Source organism: Podarcis muralis, chromosome 2 (assembly GCF_964188315.1).
Source record: "Podarcis muralis chromosome 2, rPodMur119.hap1.1, whole genome shotgun sequence".
Taxonomy (NCBI): Eukaryota; Metazoa; Chordata; class Lepidosauria; order Squamata; family Lacertidae; genus Podarcis; species Podarcis muralis.
The window spans coordinates 20,261,362-20,284,410 of NC_135656.1; the positions used below are offsets into that span (position 1 = coordinate 20,261,362).

The window sequence follows — 23,049 nt, forward strand, 5'->3', positions numbered from 1 at the left end:
GCCAGTCTACCCAGGCCAGAACGTGCCAATAGCTAAAAGCAAATGGAGGACCAGAGAAGAGGCTGATAAACTCCTGCTCCCAAGAGCCATCACTGGCATCTACTTCATTTCTGTCTCCAGCTTGGTTATCACTGTATGTTAACAGCTCAGACGAGCTAAAAATTCATTTGCCTTTTGAGATGCTTGTGTGCAGTGCTATTTTTCTAGAAAAAGAGGTGCCGAAACTCAGTTCCAGAAAATTACGACTGAAAAAAAGCCCTGCTGTGTGTGTGTGTGTGTGTGTGTGTGTGTGTGAGAGAGAGAGAGAGAGAGAGAGAGAGAGAGAGAGAGAGAGAGAGAGAGAGAGAGAGAGAGAGAGATTGTTGTTTGGTTTGGTTTGGTTTGGTTTGGTTTGGTTTGGGTTGGGTTGGGTTTGGCTTGGCTTTTCAGATGCTGTTCTCATTTCCTACTTGGAAATACAGTGGTACCTCGGGTTACATATGCTTCAGGTTACAGACTCCGCTAACCCAGAAATATTACCTCGGGTTAAGAACTTTGCTTCAGGATGAGAACAGAAATTGTGCTCCGGCGGCGCGGCAGCAGCAGGAGGCCCCATTAGCTAAAGTGGTGCCTCAGGTTAAGAACAGTTTCAGGTTAAGTACAGACCTCCAGAACGAATTAAGTACTTAACCCGAGGTACCACTGTGCTCTCATTTGATAGTTGCTGGGACACAATACCTGTTCACTGGGCTTGAAAAACAAATCAAGGCCAGAACACTACCCATTGCTACCCACTGTTGTATGTGCTTAGAAAACCCAGAGTTCAAAGGAAGGAAAGGGAAAGGAAAGAATGTTGAAAACTGAATTTAAGACTGGGAAGATGAGAAACCGAGAGAACCAAAAGTGACAGGTCCTTCCATACCTTATTCTGACTATGCTGCATGAACTGAGAAAACCTGATCTGTTTACCCTTTTATACGTAATCTAAAAATGTTTGAAGTCACAAGAAACATTCCCTCACACTAGCATCATGGACACCAATCAGATATTGTGATATAAACACTCCAAGCAGAAGAAATTGTGTGCGTCCCTTAAGAACAGTAAAAATATTGCTGAGAGGCTACAAACTACCTCTATATCATAGCGTTTCAAGAAAGAGGTCTGCTTCACCTGTGCCTTCCTCTCAGGTTAGAGGAAAGGTTTATATTGTGTGAAGTATATCACACCAGTTTGGAAATTTAACAGAAATTCATGGGGTGGGGTGGGGTGCAAACAAACAGACACATTCAACACACACAAAAATCACACAAAAAATGGGAGATGGGGGAGTGGGATGCAATGAAAAAAGTAGGGATAAAATACAAAAACTAAGAATTGTAGTAAATCTTTTTTTTAAAAAAAAGTGACTGCTTTGGAAATAATATAGATTTAATAAAGCCAGAGCCTTTTGGAAAGGAAATGGGGAAACTCTATATTTAGAATATTAAGTGTTTTTAAATTAGTTTAAATGCGGCACGATGCCTGTGCGTCGCAAAGGAAAACTGCTTGGCAAAATCTACAGCCCTAAAAAGTGCGTGCCAAGTTATTTTGTCATAATGAGTTGTTGGATGAGGTTCTGCCTGAGAGGTCCTGGTACTGTATCTGAATGGTGTCCAATGCTATTTAGAGGACGTCCGCATGGGAGCTTTCTGGGCGGCTTGGCGCTTTGGCATAAAACTGGAGAAACGAGAAGCGTCCTAAAAAGTGGTACCTGTTGTGCAGAATTTTGAATATCCATCAACCTGTGTGGTGCTCAGTGCCACCTGCACTCCGAAGCAAGTTATCCAGCCTGCCTTACGGCAAGCTCAACTTGGGAATCAGTTCTGAGTCACACCTGGGCACTTGCTTACTATAATTTCAAAGCTTTCCCGTCTGTGGTGAGCTAGACATATAGAATCATAGAATCATAGAGTTGGAATAGACCACAAGGGTCATTGAGTCCAACCCCCTGCCAAGCAGGAAACACCATCAGAGCACTCCTGACATATGGTTGTCAAGCCTCTGCTTAAAGACCTCCAAAGAAGGAGACTCCACCACACTCCTTGGCAGCAAATTCCACTGTCGAACAGCTCTTACTGTCAGGAAGTTCTTCCTAATGTTTAGGTGGAATCTTCTTTCTTGTAGTTTGGATCCATTGCTCCGTGTCCGCTTCTCTGGAGCAGCAGAAAACAACCTTTCTCCCTCCTCTATATGACATCCTTTTATATATTTGAACATGGCTATCATATCACCCCTTAACCTCCTCTTCTCCAGGCTAAACATGCCCAGCTCCCTTAGCCGTTCTTCATAAGGCATCGTTTCCAGACCTTTGACCATTTTGGTTGCCCTCCTCTGGACCCAATGGACTCCTATGGTCCCAACAACACATGCAGGATTTGGCTTCCAGGCAATGCCCAAAGCCAGGATGAGTACATGGTGGCAGAAACTCATGATGAAGTCACAGCAAGATGCAGATGCCACCTCAATATAAAGTACATGAGGTTTCCAGCATCCTTTCAAGATGTCGATCCAAAACCGTTTGTCAATGTAAACATCAAGACTACTACACGATTATTTTTACGGTATTCTTCACGTTTTTACTTAGCTTTTTAACATCCAGAGAGAACCCAAAGTGGAAGCTCCTTTTTAGCTCCTTTAACCTTCAATTTCAGGGGTGAAACAAACCACAGAAAACAGGACCAAATAAAAAAACAAAATTTCAAGGCGCTTGTAATCCATTTTAATTGCTTTTAATCTTGAATTCTGAGATTGCTCTGGGACCTGTTGGTGGAGGGTGAATAATAATAATAATAATAATAATAATAATAATAATAATAATAAATTATTGTTTATTATTTATACCCCGCCCATCTGGCAAGGTTTCCTCAGCCACTCTGGGCAGCTCCCAACAGAATAATAATAATAATAATAATAATAATAATAATAATGTGATAAAATATCAAACATTAAAACTTCTCTAAACAGGGCTGCCTTCAGATGCCTTCTAAAATACAGTGGAACCTCCACTGTAAGATACAGTGGAAACTTGTGTTACGTACCGCCCTCCTTACGAATGCTTCAGGTTACGAGCTCCGCTAACCCGGAAGTAGATGCTCCTTGTTACAAACTTTGCCCCTGGATGCGATCAGATGTCGCGCACCGGCGGCGCAGCAGCAGCAGGAGACGCCATTAGCAAAAGCACGCCTCATGTTAAGAACAGTTTTAGGTTACAAGCAGACCTCCGGAACCAGAGGTACCACTGTAGTTGTTTATTTCCTTGACTATCAAGAAGGCCCTCTGCCTGGTTCCCTGTAACCTCACTTCTCGCAATGAGGGAACTGCCAGAAGGCCCTCAGAGCTGGACCTCAGTGTCTAGGCTGAACAATAGGGGTGGAGACGCTCCTTCAGGTGCACTGGGTTGAGGCTGTTTAGGGCTTTAGAGGTCAGCACCAACACTTTGAATTGTGCTCAGAAATGTACTGGGAGCCAATGAAGGTCTTTCAGGACCGGTGTTATGTGGTCTTGGCGGCCACTCCCAGTCACCAGTCTGGCTGCCACATTCTGGCTTAGTTGTAGTTTCTAAGTCACCTTCAAAGAGCGCATTGCAGTAGTTCAAGTGGGAGATAACCAGAGCATGCACCATTCTGGAGAGACAGTCCGTGAGCAGGTAGGGTCTCAGCCTGCGTACCAGATGGAGCTGGTAGACAGCTGCCCTGGACACAGAACTGACCTGCGCCTCCATGGACAGCTGTAATTATAGCAATAACAACAATAATAGAAACGTATCAGAAAACCAAACTCTTATCTTAAAACGTCTGTTGGAACAAGATAGTCTTAGTCATTCACCTGAAGTTTGCCTGTCTAATCACAGTTGGGAGAGTGTTCCACAGGTTTGGGCCCACTACACTGAATGCACAATGTTGGGGTTGTACAACTGTTCGGGGTAGGAAGGAAGGGTGGAAAAGAAAGAGAAGAAGAGACTGATCAGGGTCTGTGCCTCACCCTGTCGTGGCATCTCAAAATAAGATGCAAGTAGAAAACTGTCTCCAACTACACATTGAATGAAGCCATCTGTCTGCAGTCTTCCCCGTCAGGGCTGGCATACGGGAAAATGATTCTTTAAGGTGGCGGTGGAGAGAAGAGTGATATGCCATGACTGTAGCTGCTGTTCTGTCCACTCTCACCCAGCTGATAATTATTTATGGCTTGTATACAAGGCAGGAAAACTTAAAGGAGTCCCAACATGTTCTCCCTAAATAGCTGCTTGAACAAACAGAAGCTCTTCACGCCTGCTAGGAGACTGGGGCTGTGTACACATTCGTGGTTAATCTGGCTCCAGTACGTTCCCACCTCCGTTTTTTGACTCCGCATATACAGCTGGAATCCACAGGCATCTCAGAGTTCCTTCTTTCAAAACCATGTTTTGATGCAGCTTCCCTTAACACAACTTCACTACCATATTCTAGTCAGTTTTTAACATGGTGGATTAAACCCAAGTTGGTTGGTTGGCCAACTGAATTTTTATATCGCCGGTCAACCATTTTTTCTAAGTGAGGTGAACGCCAAGATGGTCTCTCCACACAGTAGGTGAATTCTCCAGCCTGGACACTAAGATCTAGCGCCAACTACCTTCTGGATAGGGACGCGGGTGGCGCTGTGGGTTAAACCACAGAGCCTAGGACTTGCCAATCAGAAGGTCAGCGGTTCGAATCCCCGCGACGGGGTGAGCTCCCATTGCTCGGTCCCTGCTCCTGCCAACCTAGCAGTTCGAAAGCACGTCAAAATGCAAGTAGATAAATAGGTACCGCTCCAGAGGGAAGGTAAACGGCGTTTCCGTGTGCTGCTCTGATTCACCAGAAGCGGCTTAGTCATGCTGGCCACATGACCCGGAAGCTGTATGCCGGCTCCCTTGGCCAATAAAGCGAGATGACCCCAGAGTCAGTCACAACTGGACCTAATGGTCAGGGTTCCCTTTACCTTTACCTTTACCTTTACCTTCTGGTAATCCAAGCAGGAAATAACCAGAGCATGTACCATCCTGGCAAAACAATGCGCAGGCAGGTACGGTCTCAGCCGGTGTACCAGCACGTGAAGCTGGTAGACAGCTGCCCTGGACACAGAATTGACCTGTGCCTTCATGGACAGCTGTGAGTCCAAAATGACTCCCAGGCTGTGCACTGGTCCTTTGGATTATAGTTACCCTATTCAGGAAAAGGGAATCCCCCACAACCGGCTGCCCCCTGTCCCCCAGAAACAGTATTCCGTCTTGTCGGGATTCAACCTCAGTCTGTTGACAAACAGCGCTCTGCAAGAAAGGGGGAAGGTATTAAGCTGTTAATGCTAGAGTATTATGCAATCATTCTAAAATAAAAGGGGGATGAGAAATTACGACAGATGAATATGAAGTATGCCTGTTTTGATAACCTGTGTGCATTCAATCATATGCACTGTTTGGGACACACTTGGGGCTTTTTTTCCAGGGAGAATGCACAGGAGCTCAGTTCCGACACCTCTCAGGTGGGAACCATTGCCATTTTAAGAGAATGAGGGAGGTGTTCATAGTGAGTTCTGGCACCTCTTTTTCTAGAAAAATAGCACTGGGCACACTGATTTTCACAGAGCAGAGAACAGAAAGCCTACCACAGTAAAGATGAACAGGGGTCAAAAAATGCAGAGATTGTTTAAACAACCTAACTGAGTGAACACCAGCTGCCTCCGTGTTCTGAAAGGGCCTCTAGCATTATTGAAAAATAAAACTAAAACAGTGATGTTCTGTAATTGGCTGCTGCCAAAGACCCAAAGATTTGGGGGGGGGGGAGAGAGATTCAGCATCTTAAATGAATCTTTTCATCCAACATAATGATGAGCAACGAAGTGGGAGCAATTCTGATTGATTTTTCTTCGGGGGGTGAGAATTACCAGGAGGGCAGAGCATTCATAGGATTGCTTCCTTAGTAGATTAGTAAATTTGGTAATAAATTGCTGCATGGCTTTCTTATCTTTTATAAGCATTTTCCTCCCTTATCTGCATTTGCTTGCCCAATAATACCACCTACCAGTGTTACGCTAATTATCTCTTACAAATGCCAGGCCAGAGTCAAGTTAGAAACATTATTAGCTGATAGAGATGTGGCTGAATGAAATTCTGAAGCTCTCTTCTATGGAGGATTATCAAAGGCTAAGCCTTGGCATTTTTCAGGTGTGATGTAATGGGAATAAATGCTGACAGAGGGCAGCATTTAGTATTTTTCATTCATTTTACTGTGGCTAGTTTGTCCCTACAGTGGTACCTAGGTTTTTGAACAGCTTAGTTCACGAACAACTTGGAACCCGAACACTGCAAAACCAGAAGTAGGTGTTCCTGTTTTTGAACTTTTTTTCAGAAGCCGAACATGCTCCGTTTTGAGTCCCCCCGTGTTTCCTGTTGTGCTGCTAATTTGTGCCCCCCCCCACTGTAATTCAAGCCTTCCGCTTCCAATTGCTGTGTTCTGGGGTGATATTTGGGTGATACTTGGTGATATTTGGTGCTTTTGTTTTTGCTTTTTACTGATTGATTGATTGAGTGAGTGAGTGAGTGAGTGAGTGAGTGACTGCAGAAATGGATAATGACTATCATCAGTGCAGGTAAGAAGTTTTTTTAAAAAAATTATCATCTACAATACTGTTTTATTTATTTTATAGTACAGTACAATAATTATTGCTTTCATTTTATGGTCTCATTAGATAGTAAAATTCACGTTAGATTGCTGTTTTAGGGGTTGTTTTTAAAAGTCTGGAATGGATTAATCCGTTTTGCATTACAGTGGTACCTCAGGTTACATACGCTTCAGGTTACAGACACTGCTAACCCAGAAATAGTGCTTCAGGTTAAGAACTTTGCTTAAGTTCAGGATGAGAACAGAAATCGTGCTCTGGCGGCACGGCAGCAGCAGGAAGCCCCATTAGCTAAAGTGGTGCTTCAGGTTAAGTACGGACCTCCAGAATGAATTAAGTACTTAACCCGAGGTACCACTGTACTTTCTATGGGAAAGCGCACCTTGGTTTTGGAACGCTTTGGTTTTGGAACAGACTTCCAGAACGGATTAAGTTTGAGAACCAAGGTACCACTGTATTCCTAGGTTCACTTTTCAAGATACAGCACTGAAATGTTTTTTCAAGTTACTCTAAAGACAGCTCACACAAAAGAGTGATTTTTTGAGAATCCTGGAGTGGTTTTACAGACAACACATTGTAGTTGCTTCTAGGCGATGAGTTGTATTTCACCTTGATTTATTTGCACAAAGTTTGCTATGAGTTTATACAACATTGGCTGTTATATTGAGTATTTGTTCTGATTTCTTTTCAGGTTGTATTTTTCCAGAGACTTTTTGTCATCTTCTTTTCTCTTCGAAATGTATTGTTTCATAAAACTGGTTACTAAAAAGGGACAGGTAAACCTGTCAATTTCCATTTCTCATTTTTCAGTTCATCCACACTTATCCCACATCTAGAAAGCATGGGTCTGCAAGGTCTTCCACTTAGCCCATGACACAACATAGCCTGCATAAATCCAGCTAAAAACCACTTAGTGAGTTCATAAGCTGAGAACCACCACCACAGCCCCAGGTCCCAGCTCAATCTCTTAGCCGCCATGTTAAACGTTTTAGCTTGGCGTTGTGCAAGCACTACAAACCCAAGCAGGCATTGTTTTTAAATAAACTCTTGAAAAAGAGGCTGAGTGGATATGTCTTCATAACTACCGTATTTTTTGCTCTATAAGACTCACTTTTTCCCTCCTAAAAAGTAAGGGGAAATGTGTGTGAGTCTTATGGAGCGAATGCAAGCTGTGCAGCTATCACAGAAGCCAGAACAGCAAGAGGGATTGCTGCTTTCACTGCGATTCCTCTTGCTGTTCTGGCTTCTGAGATTCAGATTTTTTCCCCCCTTGTTTTCCTCCTCCAAAAACTAGGTGCGTGTTGTGGTCTGGTGCATCTTACAGAGCGAAAAATACGGTAATCACCACAGAATTACCAACACACACACACACACACACACACACACACACACACACAAACTGTGGCCTTGGTAAGCCCAGCTCATGTTATTTGGCATGAAAATGAGAAACAACTGCTTGATTAAACAAGGGGATGTACTTTGCCAATTCTTCAGTTGTGCAGCAATAATACATTGAGATGACACATCATTTGTGCTTGTGTGTAACTGCCGCTGCTTCAGATTTAAATGCAGAGGATAATTGTGTGCTTTCCGATTCTCTCTACTTGATTTATTACCCGGACTCCCCCTGCCCAATCTTTCCAGCAATATACTTTTGTGTATTCCCCCGGAGCTGAACTTAAACATTTTTGGATGATTGATCCCTCTCGTCCCCCTCGCTACAGCTATCACCTTGTTGTACTCCAATCGCTCTCGGCCAAAGGGGAACAGAGTGTGCTGGAAGCTGCATATGATCCAGTTCTTTGTGCCACTCCCAGCGTCATAAATCGCATGAGCAAATCACATTGAGACAGCTTTTTCGCCATGCCAGCTTTAACACTGCTTTGTTTATGTGCTCCCAGACCTCATGATATTTGTTCGTGCTTTTGGCATGAGATTTGCTGATGTTTCTGAAACCCCTTTTTTTTTTTCCTTTCCTTTTTTTAAAGAAGAAGAGAGGAATCAGTGTGCTTGCCAACCCAATATGCTCCATAACACGTCAGATATCATCAGATCATCATGAGATGCTTACAATTTTTAAAACGAAGAGCACAGCAGTTATGGGACAGGGGAAGGAGATTATATCTTTTGATGTTGGAGCTGCCATTATTCAATGACGATGGCAACTATTATTATTATTATTATTATTATTATTATTATTATTATTATTATTATTACCCCAGCCACTCTAGGCAGCTGCCAACAGAATATTAAAAACACAATAAAACATAAAACATTAAAAACTTCCCTATACAGTGTGGACCCTCTGGTTACGGATTTAATTCATTCCAGGGGTCCATGCGCATCCTGAAAAATCCGTAACCAGAAGCCCACTTCTGCGCGCACACACAGCGTAAGAGTGCTTCTGCGCATGAGCGCAACGCGCAGAGCATTTCTGTGCATGCGTGCGGCGAAAGCGCTTTGGCACATGAGTGTGGCACGCAGAGCGCTTCTGCACATGTGCACACAGCGAAACCCGGAAGAATACACTTCCGGGTTTGCTGCATTCGTAATCTGAAAGTTATGTAACCAGAGCGGTACGTAACTGGAGGGTCCACTGTATAGGAAGTTTAAGGTTTGATTCACATATTGCTTGACCTGTAAACACAGATTCTTGACCATCTCTGGGCCAGCCGTCATGCAAACAGGCAAAATGGATATAAAGACTGATCACGGTCATGTCTGTCAGCTGTTCCTATGGACTGTTCTTCCAGCTGCCAAAGTCACAAGAACTGATATTGATGATGATGATGATGATGATGATGATATTATTATTATTATTATTATTATTATTATTATTATTATTATTATTATTTCCCAGCCACTCTGGGCGGCTCCCAACAGAATATCTAAAAGTCAGATATTTGTTTATTTCCCTGACATGTGATGGGAGGGCTTTCCACAGGGTGGACACCACTACCAAGTAGGCCCTCTGCCTGGTTTCCTGTAACCTCACTTCTCGCAGGGAGGGAACTGCCAGAAGGCCCCCAGAGCTGGACCTCAGTGTCTGAGCTGGATGATGGGGGTGGAGATGCTCCTTCAGGTATACTGGGCTGAGGCTGTTTAGGGCTTTAAAGTTCCGCATCATATCTGTGATCACCTCAGCTGACATATTACATCAGCAAGTGCAGTGCTGTTAGTGGTTTTGCTACGATACCTCCACAGGTCCTCTGTGACCGACGTGGGTATGACAGCTCAAGGTTTACTGTGAATGGGGAGAGCATTCCCACTTCACTCTGCCCCTAGCATGAGTGGGGGCAACAAACCATGATTCCTGGCTTAGTACTGTGCCTAAACCAGGGGATATAACTTGTTTACTTCAAACAAAGAAACCATGATTGGTAAACCAAGAACAAATCTTAACTTCACATTGTGGTTTGTTTGGAGTAAGACACTATTATCTCCCATTCAGCCATAATGCTAACCCAGAGGTTGTGGTCTGTTACTGCCACTCAGATGAATGGAAAAGCAGGAGGGTTCTGTGCTTTATGGTCAAGTACATATCACAGTAAACCATTCACTATGGCTTACTGCGATATATAAATGCTGCCATCACATCTTGTAACCTGATCTCGCAACCTCTGTGCTTTCTTTTTTTAAAAAAAAATATTTTTATTGCATTTTTTAAGAAAAGAAAGTCACCAAACATATAACAGACAAAGAAAGTATACAGAAAAAAGAATGGAAAATCACAGCTTTTCATACATTTTTTCATAGCCCTCTGGACTTCCTCACGTCTCCCTTTCCTGCGTTCTCCGGACAAAAGTTATATTCCGCAATTTATTACCTTATTTCAAATCTTATATTCTAGTTCTAATGTGTTATGCCTATAATTTTAAATGTTTCCATTAAATATTAAGCTACTTAGTTTAGGCATAACATTACTTCGAATCTCATTCCTATAGTTCAACTTATTCTCATACATTTCTCATCTAGGCTACTGATGCCAAGTTCCTTCCTTTCAAGCACTTTCTTAACATTCAAACAATTTATAAAGTCTTTGTAGGTAGTCTTTCGCAACCACTGTGCTTTCTGTGCTGCCACCTTATCTGCTCTCATTGACCTTGGGCTGAGCGGATGGACACTTTCCAGCAAAAGTCTCTCTCCCCCTGGTTCTTCTTCTTCTAGCTGTTCACCACCCAGTTCTTCCCAACTTCTGCCTTCTGATCTATGCCCATCTGCAAACCACTGTTCCAAATCTATACTGTCCCACTGCTCCTTGGAAGATTCAGGGTCCTGATCAGGAGCAAGAGGACGGGCAGACTCTCATCATTCCTCCTCAGTGCAGCTCTCCTCAGCACGATCCCTGACACGCCAGCTACTTAGTTGCCAGAAGTGTGTGTCTGTGTGTGTTCTGTGCACCTTAGGAGCTCCTGTAAGTGTATGGTTTGTCAATAAAAGAATTAAACTACTGGATGTTTGTCCTCCTTGGGTTGGGCGCAGATGTACTATCACCTTTAGCTGTTCTGGATGCTCAATAAGCCAAAGAGTGGATATGAATATTTACTCATTGTCATCATTATAATTCTGCATGCTGTGTCAAACCCTAGCACTGAAAACATGTCCTGGACTGGCATAAATTAAAGCTTTGGTAGGCCATACCATTTGCAAGAAACCATAAATAAATATTGGATCGAGAACCCTGGGGTTCTGTATACGGGAACAAAAACCAAGCGCAGAGACAGATTCTGCACAACTCATATTTGTGCATGGTTTAGCTAGCAGGGTCGAACCACAGATTCTGAATAATGCATATGACACTTCATAATATTCCAGTGAGTTAAAGTAGGGGGTCCAAGGAGCATAAGAGCATTAAGCCAGGAAGCAGAGGAGATCTACCTTTTTACAGTGTGCATTTAAATAGTAAAATCCCCAATTACATAAGTGCCAATTGTAACCATGGTCCCCTCCATAAATTACCACTCCAGACAGATCAACCCTAGCTCAGTGAACGGTGAAAAGTATATCATCCTTTGCAATCAAGTCAATTTCCCCCTGCAAGTTGCTTGCTTGTACGCAGGCAGCCTGGGCAAGAATCAAACTAGGTACAGCGTACCTAGTGAAATATCATGATTGCTTGCTAAAGAAATATGTAATTGTCTCTAAATCATGCTTTCCTTCTTGTCCCTGACATAATGTACACAAATAGGTACTTGCTTTCCAATGAAAGGTCTATCTAGAGTTCATCCAAGACAGATGTCTCCTGCCTCAATTGTTCTAACAACCATCCCTGGCAGGCATCCACAAATAGGAGGCTGTGATTACCCACACTTACAACCAGATTATGAGACACCTGGGAGTGGCGATTAGGCTTCTTCTTCCTTTCTTTTTTTACAGAAGATGGAATAGGGATTGGGAGAGGGAAGGGAAGGGCCTAGTCAGGTTTGCTGCAGTTAATGTTTAATCTGGAAACAGAGAGAGAGTTTTCTATTGAAGGGGCTGTTTTGGATACTGGACTGAACAATGGGAGCAAGAGGCTGTAAAAATGAAAATTAAAAAGGAACCAAATAATCAACAGCCCAAAACTGTATTCGGCTGCACAGCAGCAAACCAGAGGATTCAGCACAAAGTTCTCTGCATCTTGTTGCCTCTTGGGACAGGAAAGGCCCTTAGCCAAGGAGTTTTGGAACAGAGGGAGGGTAGAGGGAGAAAAGCAGATCTGTATTGCTAAAGATCATCTGAGAGCTCCTGTCAGCTCCACAGCAATGCAGCTTTAGACTAGGGTTCCCAACTTTTGAAAGTTAAAATTCTGCTCCCTGGCCTGGGCCAGGGAGGGGGAGCCCAAAGGGTCAATGGGAGGAAACTGGTGGGTAGGGATGGAAGAGACATTTGATTCAGTGCACATTTAAAGATGATTGCATCGAATTCACACTTTCTGAAACAATATACAAACCAAAACAGAACTATCCTTCAAAATTCGAGCTTATCTGAATTTTGCAGTGCTGCCCTCCGACCAAGCAATTTTTACAAGAATGTATATACCACATAAGAGTATGCATAAAAATTAATATATTCATGAAAATAACATTTAAAAAATTTCTACATTGGGGGAAATTGCTTGCAGCAAATGTGTAAAACTGCAGAAAAAATGCTGAATAATTTCCATAAGGTTGTGTTTTTTTTAATCTGCAAATTACTGCAACATGTGGAGAACTGAATTTAAGATTGGAAAATGAGAAACCAATTTTGAGAGAGCCCCCCAAACTGACAGATCTATTCATCCCTACTGGTGGCTCAAAAGAACCATGGAGCAGAGCCCAGAGATGTATATTTAAGATGTCCTCTGCTACTGGTCAAGACAAGTATTAAGCCACCACAGTGGCCGTCAAATTTCTGGGATCAAACATCTCACAAAATATATGTGATAATTGGGAGGGAAACACCAGAATAGGCATTGCTGAATTTATTCATGAGAGAAAGTCAGGAAATTTCAGGTTTCTCATGCACCACACATGCGCATGAGGCCTGCTCCTGACCCCAGCACATGCACATGTGCAACACATGTCCTTAATAAAGTAAAAAAAAAGTCAAAGAAGGAAAATAAGGAAAATAAGCAAGAGCAGGAAATACAGAATTTCCCTTCTTTCCCAGAATGTGGGAAAGAATGAGGTAGGCTGGCTGTTTTCCTATCTCTTGCCACCCTAATTCAACTGAGGGTAATGACAGATTTAGTATTCTGTGTAAGCACAGGTACAGCAAGTTTGTCACTAGTGATGGAAAGTTTTTCTAAAGACAACATACATAACAGCAAATGCTGTCAAATGCTGCATCAGCAAACTGCGTCGCACACCAAAAGTGTGTGATTGTGTGTGTGTGTGTGTGTGTGTGAAGTCTTCAGTTTTATCCCAACAACAGGTGAACTGATCAGTTTGCATTTCTTAGTACAGATAGTATTGATCTGATGTGTAGAGATCTTTCCTATTCTAATTAATTCAAGAGGGTTCTGGAAGCTTCTCTGTGTGAAAGAAACTTCATGATGTTTGGGTTATACCTTCAGAGAAGCTGAGTACAGCTGGTTTAAACTAGTTCGCTTATCTCGTCTGTCAAGGTCATGATGACTATAAAAATATTCCAGAAGGAGCCTGGGTTTCACTTTCTCTTTCTATCTCCAGGGCCGTCTTTCCCCAGGGGTGCAAGGGGTGTGGTGCACCCGTGTGCCAAACTATGGGGGACGCCAAATGCATACCAGTCCCTCTCAATCAGTGGCAGTGAAAGCAATGGAGCGGAATTCCCACCCCCTCCTCCGTTGCTCTGTTACTCCGTAGTGTCAAACAAAAGCAGTTTTTTCAACTGCAGCATTGTTACCCTTTTGAATTATGGTGCTGGAGGAGACTCTTGAGAGTCCCATGGACTGCAAGAAGATCAAACCTCTCCATTCTTAAGGAAATCAGCCCTGAGTGCTCACTGGAGGACAGATCGTGAAGCTGAGGCTCCAGTACTTTGGCCACCTCATGAGAAGAGAAGACTCCCTGGGAAAGACCCTGATGTTGGGAAAGATGGAGGGCACAAGGAAAAGGGGACGACAGAGGATGAGATGGTTGGATAGTGTTCTCGAAGCTACCAGCATGAGTTTGACCAAACTGCGAGAGGCAGTGGAAGACAGGAGTGCCTGGCGTGCTCTGGTCCACGGGGTCATGAAGAGTCAGACACGACTAAATGACTAAACAACAAAAATCTCTCTTCCTTCTGGTGTGCTGTTCTGTATATAGTGTTAAGGTTTACACTTATTATAAGTTATTGTAAGTTTGAGTTAAGTCTGCTGCAACTGGATTTCTTATGGACAGTGCCAATCCTGAATGTATTGGATTTGTGACCATTGTGCTCATCTGCCTTCAGTAGCAGTAAAGCTCTGCTGGATGAAATACAATTGCCTCTGGTCTTATTTTGGGGGGGAATCCTGCAGTGTGTGGGATTTGAACTGAGGACTTTATAGATCACGCAGTTTAGGCGCTAGGCTATGCCAGCACTCTGGTGCATATTACAATAATAAAAAAACATGTGTGTGGAATTATGAGAGGCGTTGCACATGGCAAAGCAATTGCACTCTCCTTTTGCCATTTACAAGACTTGTACGGAGCCCCTCGCATTCACCTTCTCAGGTTAGCAGTTTGGTCAAATCAATGCTTTGACTGCCCTGTGTTTCCAAAAGTGTGCGTTGCATTTGTGCTAGAAGCAACTCAGCAGCGTAATATTATATCCCTTGACCCAGGCCCTGGAGATTCTGTAATCCTCCAGTTCTGGCTTGTGTGGAATCACAGTTGTTCGAAAAGCATAGCTGTTCCTCCCAATTGTCCTTAAAAATTAAATGCCACAGGAATCAGAGCGTATCAAACACCTGTAGAGTTAATTTTCTGGAACACTGTCAAGGGTCCTTTCTACCAAGAACTCAGTTATCACTGGATCCATTGTATTGTCAGGAAACTGTAGTCTAAGGGGTTCCTCACAGGCATATTCTAGATATGGAAATGATATATAATGAACTGGAAATAACTTTTATTTAAAAACAAACAAACCAGAAGGCTTTTTATTAGGAATTGTAGGTACCAGCAAACCAAAAGAGCAGAAAATACTTTTTATGTATGTGACAACAGCTGCACGGATGCCACTAGCCCAGAGATGGAAAGAAGAGTCCCCACCAGAGAGGAATGGCAAACTAAGCAAAACTGACAGGAAAGCTCAGGAACCAAGAGGACAAAAACTTCGAGAAAGAATGGGGAAAGTTATATCTGGCTGAGTTTCCCCAGGCACTCTGGGCAGCTTCCAATCGAGTGTTAAAAACAATACAACATTAAATATTAAAAACTTCCCTAAACAGGGCTGCCTTCAGATGTCTTTTAAAGATATGATAGCTACTTATTTCCTTCACATCTGAAGGGAGGGCTTTCCACAGGGCGGGCGCCACTACCGAGAAGGCCCTCTGTCTGGTTACACTTGTAATGTAACCATTACTATGGACAATGTGGAGAGATATAAAACATGGATTATGAAATAATATGCAGCTGAAAATGTTGACAATAGGACCCATAGAGAGGATGGGGGGAATTCTCGAGATTCAGAGAAATCTATCTAGAGGGATATGTATTTGATATTGTTGTATACACTTGTAAAATAAAATAAAAAATTATATATATAGACCCTTTCCCTGAAAATGAATTTCTCCTAATAAACACATTTTTGCATTCCGTTTTGACCAATGTGCATATTTTTGCAAGTAATTCCCCCCAATGTAATGCATTTTTCTTTGTTATTTTCACTGATATATTCATTTTTATGCACACCGTTACCCAATATAGGCCTATTTGTAAACCTTGATTGGAGAACTGGATCGTAAAAATTTGGAGAAGTGTGGATTTTTAAGGGTGGCTATATTTCACTTTGCATGGTGTTTCGGGAAACGTGTGACTGATTTGCCTTCAACTGAAGCAGCTTGCGTGGAAATAATAAAATAAAAATAATGCCACACTAAGAACCGCAACATCACACCTCTAAAACCCACTGGCAGGAGAACAGCAGCAGCAGTGGTAATAAAACAGTCAGTGATAAATTGCTTGCAGAAGTCAACCTGCTACAAGCAAAAAGAGGAGCAGGAAGTATAAGCCTTGATTGTCCAGCAGCTGAGAATGTCCTGATGGAGTCTGAGAACTTTTGCATTGTAATATTTATTTTCTAGGCAGCTAGTTTTTTGCAAAAAAAATAAAAAGTATCAGCATTCTAAATCTGAATCTTTTGCACTATGGGCAGTGTCCCAGAGACTGTCCCATATTCACATTCCTGCACATACTGGGAACTGAATTGCAAATGCTAAATAGTTTGTCTCTCTTATTTCCAACCACCAGATGTAAAGAGCCAGCTCTTCAGTCCGTGTTAACTGGTGTAGCCACTAGTCAGATGTCTGATTCATAAATTTAGCTTAAATGTCTTCCTTCTCTCTCTCTCTCTCCACCATGATCTGGAACTGATAGCTGGAAACTTCTTTTTATTGGCCACTTGTCAGCTCAAGATTATATATCACAAGGCCATGCTCTATTAATGGGCCAGAAACCTGACATCTAAATCACAGGCATTTCCTCATACTAAGACACGTAGAGGGGAGCCTTAATCTTTGCTCGCAGTAAAAAGCGTCGGTTCTGTCGTGATGGCTTCCTAAGGGTGGGGCGGGGAGGCAAAGACGTAGAAAATGCAAGGAGAAGCCTTCTGCGGAAGAAGGTGGAAACACCACTTGCGCGGGATAGAAGAGCAGGGGATCAGCTGCACAAGGGCCTTTCCAGACGGACATTTTGACACATCGTAAATGTGCCATTGTAAATATGCTGCTGCTGTTGGGTGGTAACACTGAGGCCTGGTACCTCCCCCCAACGCAGCGTCACCCGGGATTCATCACTCCGGTCTCCCGTCACGCTGATGTGGCCATATCCAGGGACATGAGCACATGACATGCAGAAGCTTAGCCTTGAGGAGTAACATCTAAGCCCAATTTATTGCAAATTAAATCAAACGTAACAGAAAAAAGAAAACATGGCTTCTCTGTCTTTCTTCCTCGGAGAGAGCACTGCAAAAACAAAAGCTACACAGAGCGGAAACAGCGTATCTCGATTTCCTCTCACAAGACTCCAATCAGTGCTGGAATGTAAAGAGACATGTGACATGTAACAATCCCACACAACTGCAGCATGGGAGGAATGGAATTCCCAACAGCTGCTGGCCATGATCCAGAAAGGAATGCACACACCTGGCACTGGCCTTCTTGTGAGGCAGTTGCATAAGACGACAGATTCCAGAAGGCACTGTTAGAATTCCTGCTCCGTGGTTGCAGTCATGGGATTGTTGTCTATCCCATGACGGTATATGTTTTGACTCCACAGAGTGGGAAGTGACGGAGACAGGATGTTTGTGTTACTGTGTTCCGTGAAGTGGGACTATTGTCCTTTGTTCATATTTGCTGTCTGATGCTAGAGAGAGAGGGAGCCATGTTGCAGTGCTCTGTGTGTGTTTATATGAAAACAAAGTAGACTGGCCAAAATGCTGAGTTGCTGAGGTCTGTCACGCGAACTGCGCAGACTCTGCGGATCCCTAAGTGTGCCGATGTCTGTTGGCATCGGTCGCTGTGATGTTCAGGCTGAAGAAAGCTTTTGAGGTAAAGAACATGCCAGTCGGGCATGTGTCTCTACCAGGGTCCTACTCAAGTGTAGGACGAGCTCCTGACAGGCACGCCATTTTCCTGCCTCTAACCTTCATCACTCCCTCTTGTGTTAAATGCACACAGGTTTAAAGTGCTCTTTCAAAATACATCTTTGAAGATTCATTCTCCCCCACCCAATTCACCAGGGTTTGGTTTGGAGACGGCCGTGTGTTGGCCACAGTAACTGTTCACAGTAAAAGTGCAGTTCTCCTACAAAAGGAAAGCATCCCAGAGGGTTTTGCTCCGAAATCCCTCCACTCGGGAAGATGAAACTGAACACCTTTATTTTTATTTAAGAGAATGGCTACCATTGTTCTCCTGTTATTGCAGCGATTGATTTATACATAAAGTCGCTTAAAAAGGACGCAGAAAATCTCCCACACGAGCAGAGGTTATAAAATAACCAATACAGGAGGCGGTTTTGTATCGTTAATCCGATAATGTGTTTTTGCTCTTGTGATGTTTTTATATTGTTTCCAGCCCATCTTTTCGGTTAATGTCGCACACATGCACCGTACCGAAAGTAAATCTGAACAATAAATCTTCTCTTCTGGGTTTTGATCAGCAAATCATCATATATAACGATGCCTGACACCATGTGATTTGCCTGCCATGTGGATTTATCGCAAGAGACGGGCCTTTTGCTCATTAAACAAATGTGGTTTGGACGGGCGGGGTGCTTTTTTTTTTAAGTTGCAAAACTATAATATCGTTTAATGGTCTGCGGGACATGTTTGAGTGTCCCAGAATTTGCAAATTAAGTCTCTCTGCATCTTCGAGAGGGAGGGAGAGGCCTGAAAAAATGCTGTAGAAAGGCGAAAGGGTCTCAGGCAGCTTTTCTTCCCTCACACCCCCAACCTCAACGCCAATTCCCATTGCAGGCATCGCTTGGCATTGTGCTCCGCAGGTCAAGCTTCTGCCCTGTGTCAGCATGCTTGGCTTCTTCCTGAGGGAAACTTGGCAGGATGGAAGGAAAACTGCATATCCTCAGTCCTGCCCCTGACAAGGGTATTCTTGGATGAAAGCTGCCTTCTTGGCCCAAAGATTTTAACACTACATCTATTTTGGTACCATGAATAAGAGCCCACTTGCAATCTGGAAGAAATTTAAAGACTATCTTAAGAAATATTGTAAAATTGTTGAATGTTAAGACGATGTTGATTTTGAAATTAAGGGGTTGCTAGCTGTAATCTTTATGTGAACATGAAAAGTAAGATTAAAAATTTAACAGAAATTAAGGGAAGGATTTGTTGAAGAGACTTAATTAGAGAATGGAATACAGTAAGGAGAGGTATGAGGAGGTCGGGAAAGTAAGTTTCATGAACATAAGGGAATGAAGTTATACATGTGGGTTTTTTTGCTTTTTTGTATGTATTTTTGTTTTTGTTTTTTGTGTTTTTTTGTGATTTTTATGTTTTATAAAATTTGTGAAAATGCCAATAAATATCTTTTTTTTTAAAAAAAAAAAAGAATAAGAGCCCACTTGGCTTCTCCACCACCATCTCATCCTTAAAACTGAGGAAAAGAAAAGCAAGGAGAAGGGGTGAGGGAAATCGCAGTAATGAAAATCAAGGGAAATTTCTAAGGTTATGAAGCCAGAAAGGATTTAAAAATCCAGGACAAAGCTAGAGGAAACTAACCCCAAAAGCCACCTGGCATATTTTTGTGTGGTGCAGTGGTTAGAGTTCTGGACTAGGACCAGAGTTCAAATCACCACTCATTGATGAAGCCCACAGGCTGACCTTGAGCCAATCACTGCCTCTCAGCCTAAACTATTTCACAGAGGATTAAAGGAGGAAGGGGAGAACCACAGACCCTCCATGGGTCCCTATTTTCCAGGGACAGTCCCAGATTACAGAAGCCGCCCCAGTTTCTGACTCGATCCCAGAATGTCCTGCTTTTCCTTAGGACAATGGTTCTCAACCTGTGGGTCCCCAGATGTTGTTGGACTACAACTCCCATCATCCCTGAGCTCTGGCCTTGCTAGCTGGGGATGATGGGAGTTGTAGTTCAACAACATCTGGGGGCCCACAGATTGAGAAAGCCTGCCTTAGGATGTCCCTATCAGAGAAATGTTGGAGGGTATGGGACACCTCAAAGTGTCCCTATTTTCCAGGGACATCCCTGATTTAGAGACACCATTCCAGTTTCTTATTTGATCACGGAATGTCCTGCTTTTTCGTAGGATGTCCCTATTTTCGGAGAAATGTTAGGAGGGTATGGAGTTACTCGATGCCGGAGCTGTCTGAAGGCAATCCTGTATAGGGAAGTTTTTTAATGTTTTATCATGTTTTTATATATGTTGGAAGCTGTCCAGAGTGGCTGGGGCAACCCAGTCAGATGTGTGTGGTACAAATAGTAAAATTATCATTATGGAATGGGGCGTCCCTATTTTCATTGGAGAAATGTTGGAAGGTATGGAGTTATGTGACACACACACACACACACACACACACACACACACACCAGCCATCTGAATGCAGCCCTGTATAGGGGAAGTTTTTTAAATGTTTAATGTTTTATTATGTTTTATGTATGTTGGAAGCCACCCAGAGTGACTGTGGCAACCCAGTCAGATGGGTAGGGTATAAATATTGTATAAATGTTGTTGTTGAATAGGATGTCCCTATTTTCATCAGGGAAATGTTGGAAGGTATGGAACCATGTGAACAACCTTGAGCTCCTTAGTGGAAAAAGCTCGGATATAAATGCATTTTATACATATAAGATTGCATATGGAAATTGGAGAGGGATGAGGTTTGAAGTTACCCAAGCCACTAAGAACAAGCTTTGCCCACACTTCAGAAATAAACACTGCAAAACCCCATGATGAAAACAAGACAAGGTCTCATGTGAAGAGACTGCCGTTTCTGGAGACAGTCGTCCGTGGTAACACATTTAGCGAGGAGCTAATAAGCTGCTATGGTTTTCCCAGTAGTGATGTATGGAAGTGAGAGCTGGACCATAAAGAAGGCTGTTCGCCGAAGAATTGATGCTTTTGAATTATGGTGCTGGAGGAGACTCCTGAGAGTCCCATGGACTGCAAGAAGATCAAACCTCTCCATTCTGAAGGAAATCAGCCCTGAGTGCTCACTGGAAGGACAGATCCTGAAGTTGAGGCTTCAATACTTTGGCCACCTCATGAGAAGAGAAGACTCCCTGGAAAAGACCCTGATGTTGGGAAAGATTGAGGGCACAAGGAGAAGGGGATGACAGAGGACGAGATGGTTGGACAGTGTTCTCGAAGTTACCAGCATGAGTTTGACCAAACTGCGGGAGGCAGTGGAAGACAGGAGTGCCTGGCGTGCTCTGGTCCATGGGGTCACAAAGAGTCGGAAACAACTAAACGACTAGACAACAACAACAAGTTGCTTGGATCTGATCAGGAATGGATAGGCCCAGCGGAGGGAGTAGGGAGGAAGCTCCCTGTGGACCAGCTGGATCATGAGGAGAGTTAGGCCAAGCTACCAGGCATTTGTGACGAATGCAACACTGCCCTTCTGGGAGTAGAGATGTGAGGAAACATGTGATTCAGCTGATGTTTCAAGACAAACATAACTCATTTGCACTTTCTGAGAATACCATGCAAACTGAAACGAAGTCCACCCTTACCAATTTGCACTTCTCTGAATTTCGCAAGGCAGTTTGCCAGCCATGTAAAGAGTACTAAAAAGGCACATACAAGAGTAATGTGTGCATAACAGATGAATATCCTTTCTACAAAAGAACATATTGTAAAACTGTAATGATCCAGAGAAGATCCGCAGGGCCCCTGCACAAGGACGACACGCAATATCGTGAAGAGTTTTGTATTTTTTCTGCATATGGGGGCAGGGATGGTATTGTCTCTGTTCTTATGTTATATGTTTTTGTGTTTTTATATTGTAAACAATCCTGTGATCCTCAGATGAAGGGCATTATAGAAATTTTAATAATAATAATAATAATAATAATAATAATAATAATAATAATAATAATAATAGTGACAATAGTGTTCAAAAATGTTCTCCATGAGGGAATATTACTTTGCCAAAAATGTGTGTATTAGACACGGGGGACTTTTTGTTTAAAAAATCACAAATGAAGAAAGAGCAGAAAAATGAGAAACTGAAAAGGGACAGATTTGCTCATCTCTACCTGGGAGGTATCTTGGTGTTTTGTGGACCTATCCTTTCCTGGACAGAGTTAGCGTCGGGCTATTTCCTGAGCCGTTTCCAAGCAACCTTTTCACCTCGCATTCAGATCATTCCACTACTACACAATAGCCATCACTTGGGCTAAAGAAGACTCTTCGCCATCTCAGAAATGTTGAGTTTCAATTTCCTGGGTGAACTTTTAAACCTCCTAGCGGGAGCCACCTCTAAACAGTAAGCAATCACTTTACAGCGAGGGATGAAGAACAAAATGGCTGAACAGTTTCATTCCTTCAGCGGGACTGGGTAAACACGCAGAGGATAGGCTGCAAATGTAAAGATAAGCTGGATCCAATTTTTTGCGATACAAGAAAAAGACTACAGGGTCAATATGGATTTTGGCTAACGCCATGAGAATGTGGCTTCAAATATTAGCAGTGGGAAGCTCACTGGATGCAGAGTAAACCGTAATGTGAACATACCCACAGCTCTGCCCTAGGGGCTCCCTTCAGCCCCCCCCCCAAAAAAAGTATTTGAAGGGGTTGGGTTCCCCTCAAGTTGATGGGCATTGCCATTCAAATGGTGTGTGTGTGCCATGTCATGTGATTGACTATGCGGGGTGGGACATATTTTATGCAAGCTGGCATCCCTACACACCACCATGCTTGATCTTGAGCATAAATCTCGACACAATTCAGAAGAAAACAGAGGCAAAGTTTTCTGCTGCTTCTTTCCAAACATATTGTTTTCCATTACATACAGGTCAGCATGGAAAGTTTCCGCTGTAAAATGGGCCCAATGTACTCTTTAAACCCAACATTTGGAGGATTATTTATTAAGTGTCCAGGCTGTCATGGCTCCTTGCATGGTGTCAAGCTTTTTCTGCTGAGGCACACTTGCCTTAAAGCCTCTCTTGCTGATTTCTTAAAAGCCTTACCATTATATAATAATTTATATAATATATAAAGATATAAATATATAATAATTTATTATATAATAATTCAGAAGGTTCCTATTTAAGGACAGGAAATCCGAAGTCTTTCATTT

The 23,049-nt window shown here is 42.9% G+C and overlaps 1 non-coding gene across 1 annotated transcript; it reads left to right on the forward strand.

Moving 5' to 3' along the window:
- The first annotated feature begins 21,583 nt into the window (after positions 1-21,583).
- Positions 21,584-21,686, forward strand: LOC114593102 (U6 spliceosomal RNA). The gene has a single exon (XR_003705598.2). It is a non-coding gene; the product is annotated as a U6 spliceosomal RNA (small nuclear RNA).
- Positions 21,687-23,049: the final 1,363 nt, after the last annotated feature.